Source organism: Meriones unguiculatus, chromosome 17 (assembly GCF_030254825.1).
Source record: "Meriones unguiculatus strain TT.TT164.6M chromosome 17, Bangor_MerUng_6.1, whole genome shotgun sequence".
In the NCBI taxonomy this organism is placed as follows: domain Eukaryota; kingdom Metazoa; phylum Chordata; class Mammalia; order Rodentia; family Muridae; genus Meriones; species Meriones unguiculatus.
Genome location: NC_083364.1, coordinates 28,850,511 through 28,857,874, shown reverse-complemented (window position 1 = coordinate 28,857,874; position 7,364 = coordinate 28,850,511). Strand labels below are relative to the sequence as shown.

At 39.4% G+C, this 7,364-nt stretch overlaps 1 protein-coding gene across 5 annotated transcripts in view; it reads right to left on the bottom strand.

Moving 5' to 3' along the window:
* Positions 1-7,364, bottom strand: part of Lpp (LIM domain containing preferred translocation partner in lipoma) — a 589,358-nt gene that overhangs the window by 263,768 nt on the left and 318,226 nt on the right. The gene's annotated exons all lie outside the window — the stretch shown is intronic.

Genomic DNA, 7,364 nt, shown 5'->3' with positions numbered 1-7,364 from the left:
CGGCTTGAAATTATTTACTCATGTCGGTTTTATTAAATCCTGTGTAACTCCCCCTTCTAGTTGTGAAAACACAAAGCAAACTGTGGCTTTCTACATGTTCTAAAGAATTCTATACACTAAGAGTTCAGTCCTTGAGTCAAGTTTCAACTGAGAGTCACAGTAATTCTATCTTTTCCTGTAATAGTGGCATCAAGGCCACAGGAACAATGGCAAGAGCAGTATCTTCAGTAATATCTTCCACTGTCACCAGGTCTATCTTCTTCCAAGCCCCTGACCTTCATGATCAGTTTTGATGATCAGGCACCACCAGTGAATTCTAGGTCATTACTACCATCCGACTAGGAGGAATCGGTTGGAAATGGGAAGTAACTCAAGAGATAAAGGGTTTAGAATTGCAGAAGTATAGGCCTGTGAGAGATGCTGTCCTCTACACTTCTAGGTATGCCAAGATTCATTCCCACAGCTGTCTGGGCAGGTGATGGACACTTACAGCCTATACTGTCATGAGGCATCCACAGATTAAGAGATTTGCTGAACTCGGCCGTCAAATGCTTGTAAGGGCTGTCTGGCCTTAGAAACATGTTGCTTAACTTCAATCAACAGCAAACTAGTTCAACGTTGATTCTTTTTGTTTTGTTTCTGTTTAGCTTGGTGAAGAAAACATAATGGCAAATGCAAACGCACCTCCTCAATTTGAAGTGTCAACGTTTACACACACACACATTGATGCTGTTTAAAGAAAATAAAAAGAAAAATAACCCCATTATTACTGCCATCTTATTGGTAAAATGGGTGGATGAGTTGGGGCACTTGGGGATGTTCTTACCCTGACAAGTGCTGCATAGAGTCCTATGCTTGGAAAACACTGGTGTTTTGGTGTGCCATTATACATACAAGGTTGCCACAATCACACCTACAAACACCAACACACCTAAGCACACATACTATGGATAGTAAAACACAGTCTTATTGCACATTTAAAAATTGTTTTCTGGGTTTAGATGTGAACATCTTCTTTGGAGATGCAAAAGAGAAAGAAAAGTCATCACTTACAACATCTGAAGAACAAAATGAGTTTGATCTCAGGGAGCATGAAATGAAACCTAGTCTGTGCTAAGGAGGAAACTGTTGCAACAGTTGACTTTTTTCTTTTCTTTTTTTTCTTTCTTTTTTTTTTAAGCAGCTCTTTTACTGACCTTTGTGCAGGTCAGTTAGCAGAAATGAGCAATTCCCGAGGAGGCACAACACAAAGCTTTGAGTCTAGCTCTTTATACACTTATCAAATGAGTGTAATAATTTGCTATAATTCTCCCTCCTGACTATATACAGTAGCTATTCCATTCTCTAAATAATATCCTATACTTTTTTTTAGAAGTTGGTTAAATTGCTTAGGAGGAGAATATTAGGCTCGGTTTCTTTGAAGGGTAATACAGTGGGAGTGACTGTGCAATTATCTCTGCCGGGCTTTCACCCACCACACAATGGCGTCTACTGTATCTATTGCTCTCCTGTTGAGAGCTCCAGCTAATCCTGCTAACTAGCACGTAGGAAAATGAGGCAGGCAAATTTTATTTTTAACTTGGGACTGGGAGAATAAGAGAAATACTAGGATTGATTAAATCTGTGGCATTTGCAATTTTTATTTTAAGGCATCCCAGAGCTACGTGCTCCCAAGCAGGCTCAGCGATTTGGGTACTGCATTGCCTTCTCAGTGTCCTATCTGATGTTCCCTGCCTGAGGCCAACTGTCCACCATGACTCTCAAAAGCACACACTCTTCATACTGGGCAACCACTTCTCTACCATGTATGAAAAGCAGTTTTATTTTAAATTTATTGAATCCTAAAAATCCCAAATATTTCATTGTTTTATAAATACTAAATATATAAAAATGACAGGGGCTTCTAAAAACACAAGAAAAAAAATGAGCCTTTTTAACAAGCATACCAAGATTCTATAGTATCCTAAAACCACATACATGCAAGTAACATTATACAGACTGAAAAAGTTGCAGTTATGTATTTAGGAATACACACAAACACACACCTCCACCATCACCACCATCGCCACAAATTTGAACAAGGGGGTGAGGTGCGGGGGAGGTTTTGGAGGAAGGAAAGAAAAGAAGGAAATGATAGAATTATAATATCAAAAAACGTTTGCCAAAGATCACATAGGAATTCTCTTCTATTTATGTATCCTCCTTACCTATAAGATATACAGAGAACTCAAGAGAGGATGAGGGCATGATTACTCAGTTTTAATCACCCATCAAAGGACTTAACATTTCTCATATTTCTTTACACAAAATTATAAAGCAGGCATACTAATTTCATCCAGAGCAGAATTAGATATTCACATTACAAAAAAGTCCAGAATTAGTAAGGCTATTAGATTGCAACAATGCAAAAATATAACTGAAACGAAACTGAAATTGTTTATTTAAAAGCTTATTACTACAAATGATGTTATTTAGGGCTGGTGTAAGAATTGGAATAAATGAGTACAATATTTCTAAATGTTTTTACAGCTAGTATGAGGTAAGCATTGCACGAGCCTATCATCTTATTATAATCTCCAAACTGTCCAAAAGCACAGTAAAAACAACAACAACCCAAACCTCTTTGCTCGGCATCACTCTTCCCAAGCATACAGAGGGTATCAGTACTTTAAGTATATGTTGGTTATCAACTCATGTTTACATTTCTGAGCCTTACTACTGTGGCTCAACGACCACATCTGTGCATATTATCACCCCACTGGGTCAGATCTATCTGCTACAATTTCCTCAATTGTAAAATATTGAGAAATGATAGTCTACCATACTCTTACGAGTGATTTAACTAATGAAAGTCACATTGAAAATTCTCTAAAAATGTCAGCTACTATTTGATATCTTGTTTAAGTATAACTTCTCAGCGTAAGAACTAATAATTGGCTACAGCTGCAGAGGGGCTACATCAAGAGGGTTTATACACTATTCTGCTTGGGTAAGCACTGCCCCGTGACCGGAAGGAAGGCATTACTTATGCCACCCTGGCTTTCATTCACAGCACAAGGCCTCTTCATTTAAGCACCTCACAGGTTACCTCTCTAACACACACCGAGCTGTTATCACAAACCTTCAGTGTTCCACTGTTCTTCTTCAGGCACGCCCCTACTTTGCCCAGCAGCCTACAGAACAGGGTGCACAAGACACAGGGTCACCGCACTGCACTGGCTCCCCACCATCCCCAACACATTCTTTCACATACGTTCCTTCTCTGTTTCACTTACTCCATTTTCTAAGCCCATCAAATTCTTCAAAAAGCTGAAAGCGCCAATCTTTTCTATACATCTTACTCTGAGAAGCGCAGGACCTTCTGTTTGTGCCTAGCTTAACTGTGGCTAGCTCTGTGGCCAAACCACCATGACATACCCTCAGGCTGGCCTCCACCTTCTTTGTGACCTCACAGAGGACATAGTCACACATACCTTGCAGGACAGACTCTCCACTCACATAGCTACTGTCCCTTGCTCCTTTATGCCTCAGCACATTTTATCCCAGAAAAGCGCTTCTTTCTCCATTGTGCAGAGTTCCAGAATACAGATGTCAGCCTAACCTTTCAGGAATGAAGACTTCTCAAAGACCTCAAATTGCCAAACATTTGACTTTTCTGTGCTTCCAACATGAACACTGGGTCACCAAAATTGACCCTCAGCACTTGCATTTAACATGACACAGAAAAGTGCTAGTGTAAATGTTATTACAAGTTAGGTTTTAAGTCTAGACCATGCAATGTCTCTTGTTCCTGGCAGGTCCTCAATAAATACTTGTTACTGTACTGATCAATTCCTTAAGAAAAAGATAATTTGATCTACAAAAGTGAAAGTGAAGTGAATTCTATCCTTAAAATATTTTTAAAACTTTATTCATCAAATCAGCTCCTAATAGCTTAACCTCTCAAATATTTTATATACTTTGACAAAGGTACTATATGTTTTGACTCTACTGTAGAGCCTAGTTGCCCCACGGTGTTCAGTTATGTCAGCTATTGTGTAAAAAATAATATGTAAGATTCTGCTTCCTGCAAAGGATTAGTTTATATAAAGTTCTTCAACAGATAAAGCAGAAATAATACCTATGACTCTAAGATTTATTCCTACAGTTAGTTACTAAGAGGCACTGCTTCCTGAAGAACCCTGAACTAATAACAATAGAATCTCACAGGCTTGCTTTCTCCTTTATACCATCAATCCCTCCTAACATAGACCCCTGCCGTCTTTGAAACCAGGACTAAGGTTATGAGCAAAAAATAGGTTTTGGGTAAGGTGCTAAAAACGTGAAAAACATAGCTGGCCATTTGTTTTTACTTTTCTAATTTTATATGTTATGTCTCTGTAGCGTGTACATGTTTGGTGCCAGTGGAGGACAGGAGATATCAGATCCTCTTCTGGAGTTAATGGCAGCTGAGAAACATAATGTGACTGTTGATATACAACCTGGCCCTTCAGGAAGAGCAGCCATTTTCTTAACCTTTGAGTCTCCTCTACAGCCCCAATGAGTGCTATTCATTAGAAGAGAAACAGAAATGTTTTCATTTGATTTCAGGTGTCCTATTTCAAAGCAGACATGAAATTTCTAAAAAACAAGTATCAAAAGAAGTAATATAAGGAATTATGAGTTGAAAGATAGCATTTTCAACAAATGGTGCTGGTCCAACTGGATGTCTACATGTAGAAAAATAAAAATAGATCCATACTTATCACCCTGCACAAAACTGAAGTCTAAGTGGATCAAAGACCTCAACATAAAACCAGACACATTAAATTGGCTAGAAAAAAAAGTGGGGAATACCCTAGAACTCATTGGTACAGGAGAAAACTTCCTGAACAGAACACCAACAGCACAGGCTCTAAGAGCAACAATCAATAAATGGGACCTCATGAAACTGCAAAGCAAAGGACACTGTCATCAAAACAAAGCGACTGCCTACAGATTGGGAAAGAATCTTCACCAAACCTTTATCTGACAGAGGACTCATATCCAGTATATACAAAGAACTAAAGAAGCTGAAAAGCAGCAAACCAAGTAACCCACTTAAAAAATGGGAAACAGAGCTAAACAGACAATTCTTGACAGAGGAATATCGAATGGCAGAGAAGCACTTAAAGAAATGCTCAACCTCATTAGCCATTAGGGAAATGCAAATCAAAACAACCCTGAGATTTCACCTTACACCCATGAGAATGGCCAAGATCAAAAACTCAAGTGACAACACACGCTGGAGAGGTTGTGGAGAAAGGGGAACCCTTCTCCACTGCTGGTGGGAATGTAAACTTGTACAACAACTCTGGAAATCAATCTGGCGCTTTCTCAGACAACTAGGAATAGCGCTTCCCCAAGATCCAGCCATACCACTTCTAGGGCATATATCCAAAAGAGGCTCAAGTACACAAAAAGGACATTTGCTCAACCATGTTTGTAGCAGCTTTACTTGTAATAGCCAGAAGCTGGAAACAGCCCAGATGCCCCTCAACTGAAGAATGGATGCAGAAATTGTGGTACATCTATACAATGGAGTATTACTCAGCAATGAAAAATAAGGAAATCATGAAATTTGCAGGTAAATGGTGGGACCTGGAAAGGATCATCCTGAGTGAGTTGTCCCAGAAGCAAAAAGACACACACAGTATATACTCACTCATATAGACATACAACATAGGACAAACTCACTAAAATCTGTGCATCTAAAGAAACTAAGCAAGAGAGAGGATCCTAACTAAAATAGTCAATCCCCATCCTGAAAGATAAAGAGGATGGACATCAGAAGAAGAAGAAAACAGGAAACAAACTAGGAACCTACCACAGAGGACCTCTGAAAGCCTCTGCCTTTCAGACTATCAAAGCAGATGCTGAGCCTGATGGCCAACTGTTGGGCAGAGTGAATGGAATTTTATGTAAGAAGTGGGAAATAGTAAGAGCTGGAGAGGACAGGGTCTCCACAAGGAGAGCAACAGAACAAGAAAATTTGAACACAGGGAACTTCCCAGAGACTCATACTCCAACCAAGGACTATTCATGGAAATAACCTAGAACCCCTGCACAGATGTAGCCCATGGCAGTTCAGTGTCCAAGAAGGTTACATAGTAATGGGAAGAGGGACTGCCTCTGACATAATCTGATTGGCCTGCTCTTTGATCACCTCCCCCTGAGGGGGGAGCAGCCTTACCAGGCCACAGTAGAGGACAATGCAGCCACTTTTGATGAGAACTGATAGACTGAGATCAGAAAGGAGAGGAGAACCTCCCCTATCAGTGGACTTAGGGAGTGGCATTTGTGCAGAAAGGGGAGGGAGGGTGAGATCGGCAGGGGAGGAGGGAGGGGCTTATGGGGGGATACAAAATGAATAAAGTGTAATTAATAAAAAATTAAAAAAAAGAAAAAAAATCACAATGATTTCGCTAATGAAATAATTCTATAAGGCTTAGAGAATATTTAGTTAAGGATTGGTAGCACTAGGAATTTATAATTGGACGATCTGAAACTTTTAAAAAGTCCTCCAAAACTGACATCTAAGTAGGTATGAGACTCAACTTGATATTGGGTAAGACCATGTGATGTTGAAAAAAACAGGAAAGCCTGAGGTGAATTAGGTTTTATAGGACTCAGAAAACAGGGAAATACTGACAAAATAAGACACTAAAACCTAGGTATTTTATTTGTGTGCTCTGCAGAAAGTCCTCTAGGTTCTATTATCTCAAATAAAGATGAGGAACTATAAGAATATCTGCTTGACAGTGCAGCAATCAAACAGAACAGGTGTAGGTGCTCTCCAGATACAAATATGGCACCATGTGTTTTCAGCAATGATAGCAGTAGGTTCCAATATTGTGGACTCTGTGATAAGACACAGCAACACAGAACAGTCGCTTGAGATTACGTGAACACATCTGCTTTTCTTAACATGAAGAAAGGAATTATGATGCCAGTTTTCCTACTAGGTTTCTATCTCTAAGAAACTTACATTAAAAAGTAGATCCTGGAGGACTTGCTGCTCTTATAGGAGACCCGGCGTTGGTTCCCAGAACCCATATAGCTGCTCACAAACCATATGCAACTCTAGTTCCAGGAGATCTGATGCCCTCTTCTAGCCTCTCTAGACACCATGAGCCCATGTAGTGTCCAGACATACATGTAGGCAAAACACTTATGCATATAAAGAGTTAATAGAATTAGTTTATAAATAAAAAGTAGACACTTCAAAGAAAAGGATATAATATTGCATATCTACTATTCCCAACAGCCTTATGAGATAACATCTATGACCATGACGTTTAACATGTTTAACATCTATGATTAGCTCCATGCTTAAGATGTGTTAA